At 53.8% G+C, this 17340-nt stretch overlaps 1 protein-coding gene across 5 annotated transcripts in view; it reads right to left on the reverse strand.

Moving 5' to 3' along the window:
* Nucleotides 1-17340, reverse strand: part of GRM4 (glutamate receptor, metabotropic 4) — a 171075-nt gene that overhangs the window by 107272 nt on the left and 46463 nt on the right. The window contains exon 1 of one of the 5 annotated variants that reach the window (XM_011986500.1): nt 4356-4458. The exons of the other annotated variants lie outside the window; for them this stretch is intronic. The gene's annotated coding sequence lies outside the window, so the exon portion shown is untranslated. Of the gene's footprint in view, nt 1-4355; nt 4459-17340 lie in introns of those variants that run through there. 5 annotated transcript variants of the gene reach the window in all.

A 17340-nucleotide genomic window follows, 5' to 3' on the forward strand; every position in this document is an offset into this window, starting at 1 on the left:
AAAAAAAAAAAAAAAAAAAGAGGATCCCATCACGGCCAGGCGTGGTGGCTCATGCCTGTAATCCCAGCACTTTGGGAGGCCAAGGCAGGTGGATCATCTGAGGTTAGGAGTTTGAGACCAACCTTGCCAACATGGTGAAACTCCATCTCCACCAAAAATACAAAAATTAGCCAGGTGTGGTGGCCGGTGCCTGTAATCCCAGCTACTCGGGAGGCTGGAGCAGAAGAATTGCTTGAACCCGGGAGGCGGAGTTTGCAGTGAGCTGAGATCGCGCCACTCCACTCCAACCTGGGAGACAGCAAGGCTCAGTCTCAAAAAAAAAAAAAAAAGGAAAGAAAGAAAAGAGGCTCCCTTCTCATAGAGTAAAAACCACAGTCTTTCAATAGCTCCCAAGGCCTCTACACGACCTGCACCATTAGCCCCCTGGCCTCCCTTCCTACCACCCTCCCCCTCACTCACCCTACTCCAGCCATTCCAACGTCCATGTTGTTCCTGAACAGGCAGGAGCAGGCAGGAGCCCACCTCAGGGCCTTTGCACTGGCTGTTTCCACACACTACTTCCTGCAACACCACACCTTTCACTCACGCATCTAGTGAGGAATGTCTGCCTCCCGCTGGCACATCAGCCCCCTGAGGGCAGGGGATAGATCTGCCTCGCTCACTGCTAGAGCCCCAGGACTTAGGACAGTGCCTGGCACCCACACCGTCATCTTGCAGGTTCTGCAAATAACTATTAATGACAACTACAAACAGGCGAGCCTGAGCAATGGTCGGCTTTCACCTGCTTCTCATCATCAGGTTTCTTCAAGATTCTGCTGGGGGATATTTTCTGCTTGCAAAGAGAATTTGGAAACTCCTGGCCTGGTGTGGATAAGGCAGCTGAGGAATGGATGGGCCAAGCAGCCAGCAATTCAGCCAAGACCACAGGCGGCTGGAGGCTGGCCCCTCCCTCCGCCCAGCAAGGCCTCAATGGCCCTGGGGCAGAGCTGGCTGCTGAGCACTCAGCCTGCAGGGGGTATCTCCGAAGCCAGGGGTGAGAAGGACCCCAAGGGATCTTTGGCCGATTCCTGGCTGCCTCCCACGGCTGTCCTTGGACACTGGCAGCCCCTGGCTCTGACCTGATCTCTGGTGGTGCCCGCAGGAAGGGGCCCACATACAGGTACTCATGGTAACCTTCCACTCCCTCTAGCACCTGGCAAGGAGGGGAGGCAATATGGCTCCACTCCATGATGGACACATTCAGAATATACCTCCTGAGCACCTCTATGCGCCTGGCACCACGGCAAGCACCAGGAGGCCACAGTAAGCAAAAGCAGACAAAGCTGTGAGCTCGTGAAACCGAGTCCAGCAGGAGAGCTGGCCTCTCACCAGACCCACACGCCAACACACACAAAATTGTGATGTCCGAGAGGCAATGGGGATGAGAGCCTGGAACAAGGTCCTGGATCTGGTCAGTGTAGCAATGGAGGGCTCCCCTGAGGAGGCGGCATTTGGCTGACATCTGGAAGATAGGTAGGCAAAACCCAGGTGAAGAGGGGAGGGAAGCACATCCCAGACAGAAGGGGCAGCAGGTACAAAGGCCCTGTGGCCAAGGGCCCATGGCAGGTTCAAGAAACTGAGAGGCCAAAACAGAGGATGAGAGACATAGCATGATGGGCAGGATGGGCCCTGGATACCAGCAGGAGGCCATTGCAGTGGTCCAGGTGAGAGGAGACAGCAGCCTGGACCGGGATGTCTACGGAGATGGAGAGAAATATGACCCTCCCTCAAACCCTCTGGCTCCTGGGTGTCTCCTCCTTTGACAAACGGTTGACAAGCCCTTGCCTAGACACTGAGCACACCAAAAACACAAGGGTCTGGAGCCAGGAGACAAGGCTAACAAGTTCTCCAAGGCCAGCTGCATGGTTCCCCTCTGGGCCAAGCCCATTCTTTCAAGAAAACAATGGTGCTGTGGGTTCTCTAGCTACCTCTGCGGCACAGGCAGGGCGAGGAAGGGCAGGGACCCAGCACAGAGCAGGAGAAGAAGGCCACCCTACCCCACCTCTGCCATTGCCACACTCCGCAGCTCCGTGAGCTTGCCACAATGGGAAGACCTGAATTCTAACTCACTGCATGATCTCAAAGCAGACGGTCCTCCTTCCTGTGCCCCAGGTTTCTCATCGAATAATCCTAACAGCCACTATAATAAGAGTTAACAGCTCTCAAGCACTTATGATGTGTCAGGCTCTGCTGTTAGCACTGCTTATGCATTAATTTATTTAGGCCTCACCAGAAACCTGTTGCAGACAGAGCTGCTAGTGCCTAGCCCAGTGCACTGCGGAGGGGACTTGCCCAGGGATACTCAGCTGATAAGTGGCTGAGCCGGGGCTTGAACCCTCACAGCCGGCCTCTGCCTGCCATCACACTATGCTGCCTCCACAGAGAAATAAGGATTGGATGGAATCACCTGAGACCCTCTGGCTCTGTCGTGGCAGCCTCCTATGATCCTCAGCCCAGAAATCCAACCTCCCAGCTTCTCTGGAAAGATGGCAGACCTGATTTGGGGGGGCCTCCCCCGCAGCCCTTCTACTTCCCTCCACGCCTGCAGAGACCTTCCAATGTCCAGTTGAGTGCCCACAGTGTGCCAGGTGCTGGGATGTGGCAGAGAACAGGTCAGCTCCTGCCCTGTATTGAGGATCTGCTTCTGCCATCTCCTGGCTGCCCACCGAGGTCTCCCGCTCACGAAGGCACTGGCACCAGCCCCCCATCCCTCCCTCTCACCTCCCCTCCTGTACCAGTGCACCTCGAGGTCCCCTGTCAGGTAGAGTGCCTGCAACCGTCACTCAGGTCTGCTCCAGGGACCCACCTATGATAGTGCTTTCCACCGTCATCTCCCTTCATGCCACCCCTGTAGCAGCCCTTCCCAGTAGGAATTATTACCCGCCACTCGGGGTGAGGACCTGGGGACTAGAGAGAAGTTGCTGTCCTCAGCTGCCAGCAGCTGATTGCAGCCCAGGCCCACTAATGCCAACCCCTCGTTGATCTTAGCCCTTCCCACCCTGTCCCACCCACTCAGGCCCCTGCCCCAGAATCTTCATAAAAGGCAGAAGGTTGACAAAGCTCTGCCACCACCAACCCAGGCCTCATTGGGTCCCTGCAGGGGCTGCCTCTGGAGCAGAGCCTGCAGAGAGGCCTGCCACCCCAGTCAGCAGGCACAGCCAGGCCTCCCGGGCACCAGCAGACAGTGGGCATCTGCAGAGTACATTCAAAGAGGGGCCCAAAGCCCTGCCCAGTCCTCCAAGACCTCCACAATGCCTGCTGTCCAGTCTCAAAAGCGGATTTCTGTTCAAACCCACCCATGTCTCCTGGAAGGGGGCCTTTAACCATAGACTCTTAGCTGTGGAGGGTAGGATTACCCCCTACGGTATCCTTGACTGGGGCCTCTGGCTTCTGCTGGCCTGCCTCCTGCAACAGGCAGCTCACCACTCTACACAGTAGTCCATTCCAGCACCTGCGGCTGCCAGGCTTTCAGGATACTGAGCTGAAGTCTGCCTCCCTGTCACTTTCATGTGGTTCCAAGTTCTCTGGAGCCATGGAGACCCTGCCTGTGCCCTCAGCTGGAAGGACCTCCAAGGCTCTTTGACTCTCTGTTCCATGTACACCTCCCCAGCAGCCTGCTCCCCTTCCCTGGGTGGTCTAGGTCCACACATGTGCACATGGACACATGTGGGACACAGTGGGTCACATGTTCAGGCACAACCGTCACTTAAACCATGGTGTCCCTTGGGAGGCTGAAGTGGGCAGATTGCTTGAGCTCAGGCGTTCAAGACCAACCTGGGCAATACAGCAAGACTGTCTCCACAAAAAATTTAAAATTAGCCAGGCATGGTGGAGAACAACTATAGCTCCAGCTACTTGGGAAGCTGAGGTAGGAGGATCGCTTGAGCTCAGGAGGTCGAGGCCACAGTGAGCCACGACTGCGCCACTGCACTCCAGCCTGGGTAAAAGAGCAAGACCCTGTCTCAAAAACAACCACCAAAGAAAAAAAACCCACTTGTTGTCCCAAGCCCTCCCACATTGAAGGGAAGCCTTGGCCCTGCGTCGGCTCCACTGCCTCACTTACCTCTGCTCTTACCAGCCCCACTCCCCCACCAACCTGGCCACACTGGCCTCCTGTGACAGTCCCCAAGCACCCTAAGCATGGCCAGCCTCACAGCGTTTGCGTGTGCAGTGCCCTCTGCCGACTGGGCTTTTCCACAGAATGTCCTCCTTCGCACCATTCACATCTCTAATCGAACGTCACATTATGAGAGAGGTTGTTGCCGAACATCTCAGCCCCACTCCCTGCCCCCTTACCATACTCCTTCTCAGCCCACCTTACACGACACATCTCTCCTGGAGCATGTGTCTGCCTCAGCCTCCCCTCCATGCCTGGGTGCTGGGCTGGTAGCACCTGCAGCTCATGAGTCCCCAAGGCATCAGAGATCAAAGTGGTGCCCCTCCCTGGCCCAGGCTGCAGGCCATCTGTCTTGCCTGGCAGCTCTCCTCTGCCCAGCCTTCCTCCAGCTCAGGCCTGGAGGTGAGGAGATAGCAGGAAGTTCCCCCCAAGGCAGGCTGGGAGTGACAGAGCCCACAAGGGACAGCCTCTCTCCAGGGGAACCCTGTGCCCCACAGACTGCAAGGAGCCAAGCAGAGACAGGGCTCCCCATGGGCACCCTCAGTCTGCCAAGGCTGGGGGCAGCTCTAGACAATCCGCCTCATGCATCTGGGTATCAGCTGACAGCAGCAGGGGCCAGGGAGGGGGAGACACACACAGACCACACATACACACACGCGTGCGTGCGCACGCACACACACACACACACACACACCAGGATCCAGCCCTTCCAGGAGCCGGTGGAGGCATGCTCTGAGACAGGCAAGGTCACTCAGGCACACAGGTGCACTGAGCATCCCTACACACCCCCACCCCACATACATTCAGGAGCAGCGGCTCAGGCAGGTGTGCCCACACGTGGATGAGGAGCCACTCCTGGACTCATACTCACAAGGCTCTTGGTGGTAAGTACAACCAACCGTGCAAACACACACACAAACACACACATAGAGTCAGCACAGGTGAAGGCAGCATTAAGGAAATGCTGTGCATTTTGGGGAGCACGAGAGTGTTCATAACCCACCCCAGATCTTGCCATCCTGCCCAGCTGCCCATCAAGCAGCTGGAACTCTTAACTGCCCACGGTAGGCAGGAAAGTGCTGTCCCCCACCAACACCCCAGCAGGGGACAGCTTTCTGCAGGGCTGGGTCCTGCCCATGGGAGAACCAGCCGGGCAGGGGCAGAGCTAAGGTGGGCGAGAGCTGATGTGCTGGGTGGGGGTCAACATGGGCAGCAGCCAGGTGGCAGTGGGGATGGAGGAGGATTAAGGTCGCTGGGCACTGGCACCGGCTTGGGGATGCCCAGAGGCTGCCTCCCGGGGCACCATGGGCTGGAGTTGGCAGCACTGCCTCTCTCCTCAGTCACCAGCCTGCCCAGGAATTGGCACTGCTTGGGGGAGGGTGCCCAGACCCGGCACACCCCCACCTGTTCCATTTCCAGATTGTCCAGATCTTATTGAGGTTTCTCAATAAGAAAAGGAGACTTGCCCGGAGATTCTGAAATGGGGAGGCCTCCTCACTCACCCCAAGTTGCACCTAAATAAACGTAGTGGAAGAGGGTACGTGATCACTCCCCGAGAGCCCTGCTTCAGCCCAGGGAGGAGAGAGCAGTGCCTGTAATTTGTTTTAATAATCCTGCTGAACTGGGAGAAAATTAACAAATGAGAAACCAGCTTGAAATTAATCAAACTTCTCCCTGTCCATCCCCCCACCTTCCATCTTAATGAAGGTTATTTATCCAACGAGCGATAAAACACAGAATTAAATTAAACAGGCCCTTTCTTTTCCTCCTCTCCCCCGCCCCAGGGAGGCAGCATCTCCCTGCTTACAGCTCTATAAGCCATGCCGGGCTGGCGGCCATGGCAGACCCATGATTCCTGGACGCCAATCAGAGGGGTTTCCCAGAAGGAGACCCTCAATTAGTGCATTCCCTGTTTGGGTCTCACTGACAGCTCTCTGCCAAAAATATGAAAGGCAGTTAATTCAACCACCCTCCTGAGGTGGGAGAGAGGGAGGTCCCTGTTGTTGGGTCTTATCTGATGCAGCTGGGGGGACTCACTAGTTTCTCTGTGGGGAACAGAAGGGCCTGAGTGTGGAAGGTGGGGAGTGTGAGCTTCCCCCAAAATGAGGACACTTTAGTGCCCATGGCAGGTTCCAGCTGGAAACTATCCTGGCCCCAGCTTCTTGGTGGGAAGGGGTTGGAGGCGGCAGGAGAGGCTCAGGAAACACCTCTAGTGAAAACAGGACTCAGCCCCCCACCCCATCCCCTGCCTGGCTCCCTCCTTTGCCTGGGGCCCAGGGCATGAAACACCAAGAATAGGAGTGACACAGATGCCCTCACCGCACCTCTCAGCCAGGGATGCTCCCATACCCCTAACTTCCTCTGTCAGTTTGCTAGGCATCTGCTTCCCCAAACTTCTCTTCCCTGCAGCTTTGAATCCATTTATGTTTTCACCAGGACCGTCTTTGGGAGTCACAGGTTGCTAAACAACTGCTCTCAGGGTCTGTCCTTAACCATTCCCTTTGGTCATTCCCTCTGGCTTTGAAAATTGCAATAATAATGGCCTTCCATTTACAGCTTTTACCTACATTCTCTGTTTTCCTTCCTTCCTCCCTCCCTTCCCTTTCTTCCTTCCCTTCCTTCCTTCTTCCTTTCCTTCCCTTCCCTCCCTCCCTTCCTTCCTTTCTTTTCATTTATTTCTATTTTAGAGATGTTGCCCAGGCTGGAGTGCAACAGTGCAATGACAGCGCACTACAGCCTCAAATGCCTGAGTTCAAGCGATCCTTCCACTTCAGCCTCCTGATAAGCTGGGACCACAGGTGCTCACCACCACGCCTGGCTAATTTTTAAATTTGTTTTTGCAGAGATGGGGTCTCACTACATTGCCCAGGCTGGTCTCGAACTCCTGGGCTCAAGTGATTCTCCCACCTCGGGATTACAGGCCTGAGCCACCACGCCTGGCCATGTTCCCCCATTTAAACCTAACGTCGACCCAGGTAGGGAGATATTTGTCGAAATGCCCACTTTTTAAGGAAAACAGATGCAGGTTCTTGGGCAGGGTTTATCTAGCAGTAGCTGGAGGTCCCAGCTTGGGCTGAGGTTTGAGGACTGGGGTGGGACTTGGAGGGAGGATGGGGCTCTGCAGAATGGCCCAGCCCTCTGAAAGCCTCCTCGGGGACTTTCTGTGGAGCAGGGCTGAGGCTGATGACCCTCGGGGAGGAGTGACGGGAGAAGGGAGGAAGGAGAAGCAAGGCAGCAGGGTGTAGCTGAAGGCTCTAACAGTGCTACAAATCTGGTCCTCACATGGCAGCCAGGGAGCACTTTTTAAAACGTAAGTCTAATTGTGTCATTCTGCTTAAAACCCTCCAAGACTATCTACTGCACCTGGAGTAAAAGTCCTCCTCTGTCTCAGAGCCCACAGGCCCTGCTGACCCAGCCCTGCTACAGCTTCCCCTCCCCTCTGAGCAACCCCCTTGCTCTTCAGATGGGCCAAAAACATTCCTGCTTCAGGGCCTTTGCATTGGCTGTGCCTGCCACCCAAAACACCACCCAGCCACCGGGCTGCCTTCCTCACTCACCTGGGTCTGTGTTCCAAAGTCCCCTACCCAGGTCTTCCTTGACTGCCTTGTGTACAAGAACCCTTCCCCTCCTTCACCACTCTCTAGCCCCTGGCCTTGGGCAGGTCCCCTCCACAGCACCTGTCCCCACTCATGTAAATGATTACACCATGTCTCCTGTCTTTCTCCCGTGTCCAGAAGGTCAGCTCTGTGTGGGCAAGGACGGTGTGCGTTTGGCTCACTCTGCTGCATTCTCAGCCCAACCCAACATCTGCTCCTAAAAGATGCTCACCAACTGTTTGGTGGATATATGAACCAATGGATGTCACCATGCATAAGGCCATCATCCGGGCCACCATCATCTCCAGGCTGAACTGTTCCATCCGTCTCCTCATCACTCTCTCAGCTTCAGGCCTTGCTCTGTAACCAACCCTCCAGTCCACACCCAAAGGAATACTTCTAACTCTCAAATCCAGGCAGGCACCATCCTGCAGGATCAAGTCCACCTTCTTGACCTAAGCCCCCTGATGTCCCCCAGCCCCTCTCCACTTACCCCCTGCCCAACCCTCCCACATGCCACATCTCTGTCACAGACAAGCCCAAGGTCCCACCTGTGCCCACCCTCTGCCCTGAGGACACTGCCCGGCTCCACCTCTGGCAAGAGCTGCCCCACGCACACCTCATCAGAACTGCTCTCACCCTCCTCTCAGCCCCTAGACCCTCGCCTGTACCCCTCACAGCCCTCCCACACCCCAATTCAAGCTGTGGCAAATCACATGCCTGTCACACCTCCCCATCCAGGAAGGACCCAGATTTATTCACTTGGCAATCCTGCCCATTCCCACCACCTGCTCTAGTATCTTGCACAAACTTGGAGCTCCATATATGTTTGCTGAATCAAATGGAATCCATTCAAAACACAGCCCAGGGAGCGTGTCCATTAAGAGGGGCCTTTTCTCCAGGTCACCAGCATCTCAGGCTGGTTTGAGGTCAAGTGGACCTTTAAGTGCCACTAATCACTGCACCCAAGAGCAGTTGTCCCCAGATTCTGCTAATCTCTCCTCAGCGGTTGCCTGGGTGCAAAGAGATTCACCATTCACCAGGGTTGAGAGACGGTCAGGGCCCTGCCTAAATGGCAACGTGCTGCCTCTGGGCCAGCCACCAGCCAGAACAGCAGCTCCTGGCCCACTCCACAGCTTGCATGTGTGCGTGTGTGCGTGTGTGTGTGTGTGTGCATGCGTGTGGCCACCCCCGTGGGTGAGGACAGCAGGCACAACACAGCCACTGCTGAATTATTTATTCCCTACATTGTTAGCGCAGTAGAGAGAGCAACCGTGTCTCCAGGCTTCAATTAAAATATCACGGCACCCGCACCGTCTGCCCGGCCACATGCCCAGCTCCCACCAAAACTGGCAGGAGCGCATCCTCTGGGAAGCATAAGCACCCCAAGCCCAAATTGCTGCCCCTTCCCCCGCTCCCAGCCACCAGGCCCTGGTTCAGGACCTTGGACAGCAGCCTCCAGGGGTCTGCCCCGAGACACTCGGCAAACCTTTCAGGCCTCTAAAAGACCATTTAGTAAATCGATGCTCTGAAAGAGCCTTTCTAGCTTCCCAAAGGGGCCCTGGGACAAGCCTTGCTGGGTTTTGGGCCTAACTCCAATCCTTTGCCTGCTCCCAGCCCTCCCTAAATAACTGTACAGCGCTAGGCTGGAGGAGGAGTTCCAGGTTCTCACCCTAGTTCTTCAGGCTCCAGGAGGAACTGCGGACACATCACACCTCCCTGGGCTCCATTTGTTATCACTCAGAGAATGCAAACGACAGTGGCCAGACTGTGACCTCCATGGACGGTCAATCAGTGGAAAGGGACTTTGAAAAGGTAAAAATGAGGTACCAATGTTGGCCGCACCAGAAGAGGGCTTTAATCATATACAAGTGGGTTTTCTGCGGCCTCACCACCCTTGTCCAACCTGGAAATCCCTCATTCTGGGGCACAGGCTCAGAATGAAGAAAGAGCTGACGGATCCTTCAGGAGCTGGCTGGGTCACAAACTAACTGGGTCACCCATGAGATTTAATTCAACAACCCCCGGACTAGAATATGAGGCCGAGTGAAATCAAAGTGGGCGAGCTGAAAAAGAGCAAGAAATTCTAAACACATGCCGCCTAGAACTGCAGAATGAGCACCGGCTTCAGGGACAGGCAGCGCCGCAGGCCTCCACTGCTTTCTGAGCAAGCCTCAGTCTCCTCTCCTGTAAAATGGGGCCAGTGATACTGACTTCCTAGCCGGTGACTTGCACAAGATAACCTGTGAAAACACCTAGCACACGCCAGACACATAAATCCAACCATTCGTTTTATTAAACATCTACTATGTTCCAGGCACTGGAGACCACAGCAGGGAAGAAGAGAGACACGACCTTGCCTCATAGAGCTGACACCCCAGTGACCAGGGTTATTCTCTTCAGGATAGCAGAAGAGGGGGCATTGGAGAAGGGCCTCAGAACAAATGTGGGATTACCAAAGCAAAGAAAGGTGGCAAGAAGGTACAGTCTATTTGGGAAAATGATTGGCAGTACCTCCTAAAGCTAATCATTCATGCAACCTATGAGCCAACAATTCCACTTAAAATATGTATATGAGAAACGAGCGTTTACATCCACTAAAAGACACAAATGTTCAGAGCGGCTCTATTCATAATAGCCAAACACTGGATTCAGCCCAAATGTCCAGTGGCAGCAGAAAGGGTAAATAAATTATGAATTACCCAAACAATGATACAATGAAAGAGTACAGAGCAATAGAAGTGAGCAAACCACCAACAGACCCAACTCCAGGGGGTTCTCACAGACAATGTGAGCAAAAGAAGCCGGACATAAAAACCTCACTGCACGATTCTGTTTACGTGAGGCTCAAAACCAGGCGACACCAGTAAACGGTTAGAAATCAGGCTATTGATTATCCTTGGGGAGGAGAGGATATGAACTAGGAGGGGCTCATGAGAATGTTCTCTGTCTGATACGGGCACATGCATTTATAAAAGTTCAACGACTCATGCACCTGAAATTTGTGTATCTTACAGTGTATACGTTGTACCTCCATTTTAAAGAAAAATGTAAAGGAATGAAAAGGCAGACAGAGCATTCTTTGGGGCAGGTGGACCATCAGAAGCAGAGGCCCAGCAGATGGGAAGCTGGGGGGATTCAGAGACTGGCCTCAGGGGAAACAGAACTGAAAATGGCAGGGCCAGAGGGAGGGAATGAAGATGAGGTGGGCGAGACAGGCTGGGCCAGTCCAAAAAGGCTTCCAAGGCCGTGCTAACCTGGGAGCCTCAGGGGTATCTGCGTCCTTCTACCAGGCCCCCCTGCCACGAACCCCACCTGTCCATGGTGAAGGATACTTGTGAGGTCATCCCTCCCTGCCAGCCTGGCTCCCTGCCCACCCACTCCCTCAGCTGCCACATTGGATTTAAATCCCTGAGTTGAATTTCCGGGGTTTAGGGGGCTTTCATCCTGAGCATGCATGAAGTGAAGCCACGGTCCCTGGCTCTCATGCCTGCAGTTCATTCAACACCCCAAGTATCACCTGGGACACCTGGCTACCTCCTACACTCCACCTGCCACATCCACCTCCTCACCCGCCCCCACGGGGAGCTCACCTGAGCACCTGTCCTTCCCAGGATAACTGCTCCAATTAGGTAGGGCTTCCCACCTCCTGCTCCTCACCACCCAGCACCCAAGGCTGCACCATCGCATCTCCTCATGGAGAGAGAGGCCACTGGAAACGCACAGATGCAGCCAGGGAAGCAGCCCCAAGACCTCACATCCAGCCACCAGCGAGACGTGGTACATGAAAGATGCGAGGGCCCCCCATGGGTGATGACCTAGCCATTGAATGAATGCCAGTCTTCAAAGACTAATCAAGGATATTGGAACATGCTCACCACTGTAGTCTAATGGACAAAAGCTGGCTACAGAACCATATAGATGTTGTGATCTCAATTTGGTAAATTACACAGAAGAAAGGCTGGAAGGAAATACACATACGCATCAAGGCTGTCACCCTGGATAGCAGAATGAGTGAGCAATTTCAATTTGCTTCTTCACGCTTTTCTGTTTTCTTCCAAACCTGCGACAAACATGCTGGCTTTTATAACCAGCACAACAGAAAGGGCCTAAGGGACATCAAGTCCCACTCACAGAGGGACCCATGGCTGCCTGTTCTGTGCTTAATGGGATAGAGCAAGGGCTGACCTGATTCCAGCCTGCAAAGCACCCATAGGCTCCTGTACTAAGAGCTGCTGGACTAGGAGGACACACTCATGACTTTCAGGTGTGTGCAGGGGCAGGGCACTGTGCTGGGGGCCTGGGACCCTGATTCGAAGTCCGGCTCTGATTCTAACTGGCTGAGGTGGCCCCCCACACATTAACTTCTCTGGGCCTCAGTTTCCTCATCTGTAAAAAAGCTGTCCTGATCGCATTGTAGGACTCTTGTGTGGAATGATCAAGAAGTGACTGTGAAAGCTGTAAATTGTGAACTATTGGGATTTATCCCTGAGTTCCCTATTACCGTTCTCCACCAGGCCCTCTGTCCCATTGCAGTCTCTAAGAAATGCCCAGAAGCCACCTACAGCAGGCATCTGAAAGTCCTGAAAACCGTGGGCCATCCTCACATGCTAATTCCCAAGGTTCACATAAAATATGCATTTTTTAATTGAACTGGAAAGCAAATAAAAGCAAAGGAAAAACCCACCTCCTTGTTCAACAGCAAAATTGAGGGCCTGTCGCAGATCTTCAGTAAACATTTACCTAATGAATACAACTGTACAAACTGGAACCAAACCCACTAACTTAATCTCTCATGAAGATTAAAATGGTCATGGTTGAATCAGGTACTTGCTGCTAACTTCCAGTAGGTTCTCTGCCTCGCTTCTTTTAGGAACTGAGATTTATTTTCCTATATTGACATCTCTCTGTTAAAACAAATAGAAACGTGTGATTCATCCCTCTAGATTCTGTGGAGATCCACAAAAGAAACAGGTGATGAGGCCAGGCACAGTGGCTCACGCTTGTAATCCCAGCACTTTAGGAGGCCAAGGCTGGTGGATCACCTGAGGTCAGGAGTTCAACACCAGCCTGGGCAACATGGTGAAACCTGGTCTGTACTAAAAATACAAAAATTAGCCAGGCGTGGTGGCAGGCGCCTATAATCCCAGCTACTCAGGAGGCTGAGGCAGGAGGATTGCTTGAAACCAGAAGGTGAAGGTTGCAGTAAGCTGAGATCGCACCACTGCACTCCAGCCTGGGTGACAAAGCGAGACTCTGTCAAAAAGAAAAAGATAAGAAAAGTTCTTTAGAAAGAAAGACAGAAGGAAAGAAGGAAGGAAGGAAGGAAGGAAGGAAGGAAGGAAGGAAGGAAGGAAGGAAGGAAGGGAGGAAGGGAGGGAGGGAGGGAGGGAGGGAGGGAGGGAAAGAGGTGACAAAGTCCCTGACCTGCTACATGAGGCCAGGTCGGGATCGGCCACAGGGCCTCCTTCTGGGCATGTCCTGCAGAGGTGGAGGCCCAGCCACAGGGCACCACTGGACCAGTCCTGCCCCTCTCTGGCAGGAGGGCAAGGTGGCCACATCAAGGGAAATTGCCAACACATCTGCCCTTTGATCCAGCCCTCTGTGGGGAGGAGTCTGTCCTGCAGAGACATGCAAAGTCGCCCATGCAAAGACTTCCACAGCAGCTCTGTCAGAGCCTAGATTGGAAACCACCTAATGTCCATTATGTGGAGACCAGAAACAGGGGCACTACGCAGCCACACAAAGAAAAAGGTCCTTACACACTGACGAAGCGTGTCCCTGGGAATGCTGCAAGGTCACCCAGCAGGCACTGCAGCTTTGGGGGGCACAGAGGTGGCAGAACGCGGGGCCATATATATGCATTTAATCCCCTTCCTATGCTAGGTCGGTGGTGAGGATCTCCAAAGAACCCAGCCTCTGCAAGCGTGCAACACGCAGCCCAGCCCGTGTGCAGGCCTGAGGTTCTTTGGAAGTGTGCACAGGGAATAATGGCTGCCTCCAGGGCCAGGCTGGGGTGGGGGCGTGTCTCTTGGTACCTTGAAGACTGAACCATGGGAATGTATGATACATTCAAACAGTAATACCGTAACTTAAAAGAATGCCCAAAGATTTTGCATCTGTGGGGTTGAGGAAGCCAGGCCTGGGGAACCCAGTCTCCTCCAAGGCCACTGAATAAAGGCTCATTCAGGAGAGAAACCCATCTTTTAAGGAGACACTCAGGCACCCCTCCCCAGCACGCACACTCTTTCCCTCCACGAGACCTCAGCAAAGGGCCTGGGGCGTGAGGGAGGGAGTCCTGGCCAGGTCCTGTGGGGGTGAGGGAGGGAGGGAAGGCAGGTAAGAGGGCTCCTGGCTTCCCCTTCTTTTCCCCTGTTGGGTTTGTTGTACTTTCCTAATTGATTTTGTGTCTGTGTCCCTGGATACTTAGGACCATCTTAGAAAACCACTTAAGGAATTTAAAATAATCAAAGTACTTATAAAGCACTTAACATCTCCTCGCACTTCAGGCTTCTCATAAACCTCCTTCCAGCTGCAACCAGAGACCTGGCTGTCAGGAGCTACCACTTCGGGCAAGAAGACACCTTTGTCATGTCCCCAGCTCCTGCCACATCACCCCCTCAGCCCCAGCAGCCTCCCAGGAGCAGAACAGCCAACCTCCAAACACGAGCACATCACGCCCTCTCTCCGGGCCTCCAGGCCTTTGTCCTGGCTGTTCCCTCCTCCTGGAATGACCTCTCTGCCAGCCAGCACCCCTCAACCTAGCTCACTGTGTCCTGACCACTGAGTCTCAGCATTCATTCTCCTCTTACAGGAAGCCTTCTCTGACTTCCCCACCCCCCATTTTATATTAATAGACCCTGGCACCTTGTGAAAACCTGTGTTTAACAGGCCCTGGGGGATTCCAACAGGGAGGCAGGACTGGAAACCATTCCCTGCGCAGAATGTAGAGAGCAATGGGGCAGCACTGAGAAAGACTGCAGGCTTCTTCCCCTCAGGCCTGCAATGCCACAGCTGGGCACGTGCCGCCAGGAGCTCCCCCAATTCCCCCCCGGGCCTGCAATGCCACACCTGGGCATGCGCCGCCAGGAGCTCCCCTAATTCCCCCCAGGCCTGCAATGCCACACCTGGGCATGTGCCGCCAGGAGCTCCCCCAATTCCCACCGGGCCTGCAATGCCACACGTGGGCATGCGCCGCCAGGAGCTCCCCCAGAGCGTACGGACACGTCGGCAAGGATGTTGTAGAAACAGAAAGATCACTGTGGAATCACTTGGGTGCCCACAACCAGAGGATGGACAAGTAACTGGACAGGGGCATGGTCATACCGTGGAACATTACACAGCAAAGAAAATGAGCACAGCAACCACAGAGCCATGTGGCACTGGGCCAAAAAAGCAAGTGGAACATGTGCAACATGATCCTGTTTTTATCATGCATGAAACACAAAAGATAAGCCAGGTACAGTGGCTCACGCCTGTAATCCCAGCATTTTGGGAGGCTGAGGAGGGAGGATCACTAGACGCCGAGAGTTCGAGACCCTGTCCCTTCAAAAAAGTTTAAAACAGCCAGATGTGGTAGTTCGTGCCCATAGTCCTAGCTACTCCAGAGGTGAGCAGGAGGAGGGTCACTTGAACCCAGGAGGTCGAGGCTGCAGCGAGCCATGATCACACCAGTGCACTCCAGCCTGGGTGACAGAGGGAGGAGACCTTGTCTCTTAAAAAAAGAAAACACGCAAAATAAAACTAAATATTATGTGTGGGGATATGTATATATATTTTTGTTTTGTTTTGAGACAGATTCTTGCTCTGTCACTCAGGCTGTAGTGCAAATGGTGTGATCTCAGCTCACTGCAACCTCCACCTCCTGGGCTCAAGTGATTCTCCTGCCTCAGTCTCCCAAGTAGCTGGGATTATAGGCGTGCACCATCATACCGGCCTAATTTTCGTATTTTTAGTAGAGACAGGGTTTCACCATGTTGGTCAGGCTGGTCTCCAACTCTTGACCTCAAGTCATCCATCCACCTCCGTCTCCCAGAGTGCTGGGATTACAGGTGTGAACCACCGTGCCCCGCCTGCATTTTTTAAGTGCACAGGAATTAAGAGATTTAAAGATATCTCCAGGATGGGGCAGTGGTTGCCTCCAAGGAGGAAGAGAAGGGAGAGGGCAAGGAGGTGTATGCAGGGGCCTTCAATCATATTTGCAAAGTTTTTTTCTTATTTATTTATTTGTTTATTTATTCATAGATGGAGTCTCGCTCTGTCGCCCAGGCTGGACTGCATTGGTGCAATCTCAGCTCACTGCAACCTCCACCTCCTGGGTCCAAGTGATTCTCCTGCCTCAGCCTCCTGAGTAGCTGGGACTACAGGCACGTGCCACCACATCTGGCCAAATTTTTTTGTATTTTCAGTAGAGACAGGGTTTCACCCTGTTAGCCAGGATGGTCTCCATCTCCTGACCTCGTGATCCACCCACCTTGGCCTCCCAAAGTGCTGGGATTACAGGCATGAGCCACCGCAGCCAGCCTGCAAAGTTTTCTTTCTTAAACAGTTTTGAAACTGTTACTGGAAGATATCAGTATATGGCCAGGTCTTGGGTACAGGGTAATCCATTATATTATCCTCTATAATTTTCCATATGTTTTAAATCATTTATTAAGATATATGTACACCTTGGTAAAAGACAGAAAGCCCTTCATGACAGACCCACATTGAACATGCCACTCATTTTCAATAAAGTGAAAGGCGGCATGGTGAGAGCTGCGCACACTCCACTGCTGAAGTCTTCTCTCAGAACAGACCTGACCCCGGAAACCACTCACCCTCACACATCGCCCCCCAGTCCTAAGCCTCAGACTCCTTCTCTGGCTAGGGTCTCCCAGCTGGAATTCATTCCCTGGGATTAAGGGTTGTTCTCTTCCAGCTGCTGTGCTGTGGGGACCTCACTGGACTCCCTGCCAGCTTCCAGAGCCTGAGCTGGGTCGGAGGGAGGAGACTGCACTGAACATAAACACCTCTGCAGGGCCCTGACAGAGGTTGATGCTGCCCATCCTCCCCTCAGCCACAGCCCCAGGGACAGAGAATGAGGCAAGTGCTACCTCTGTCCGCTCCCATTAGGGCCCTGCTCTGCCCAGCCAGAGCTCCCTCTCCAGGAGATTTCAACTCTGATGACTTTTCAATCCCTCTTCCGCCCTGTAGCTGGTTGGAGACCAGGACCAGGCAGCGCCTTCCAGGCGGATCCCCGCTCAGGGCACCTGTGCTAGGCCAGGGCCAGGGCTGAGCAGAGCATCCCTCCTCCTGGGGCACCACCTCTCAGCAGACCCCAGGGAGAAACTGAGGCCTGGAGACAACTGAGGTCCAGGAATAAAGGAATGAGAGGAGGGACAGGAAGGAGAATCCAGCCTCCTCCTCACACGCAGGCCCACTTTACAACAGCTCCTGTTTCCTCAGCGCCTACAATGTGCTAGGCATTGAGCTAGTCACTTTTTGCTGTTCCAGCTAATGCAGCCACTCTACCCATTTTACAGATCTGGACTTTGGGTTCCGCGAGGGTGAGTGGTCTGCCAAGGCCATAGAGCCAGGTGGCAGTGC

The sequence above is a fragment of the Mandrillus leucophaeus genome, unplaced genomic scaffold, assembly GCF_000951045.1.
Source record: "Mandrillus leucophaeus isolate KB7577 unplaced genomic scaffold, Mleu.le_1.0 Scaffold3, whole genome shotgun sequence".
NCBI classification, from domain to species: Eukaryota; Metazoa; Chordata; class Mammalia; order Primates; family Cercopithecidae; genus Mandrillus; species Mandrillus leucophaeus.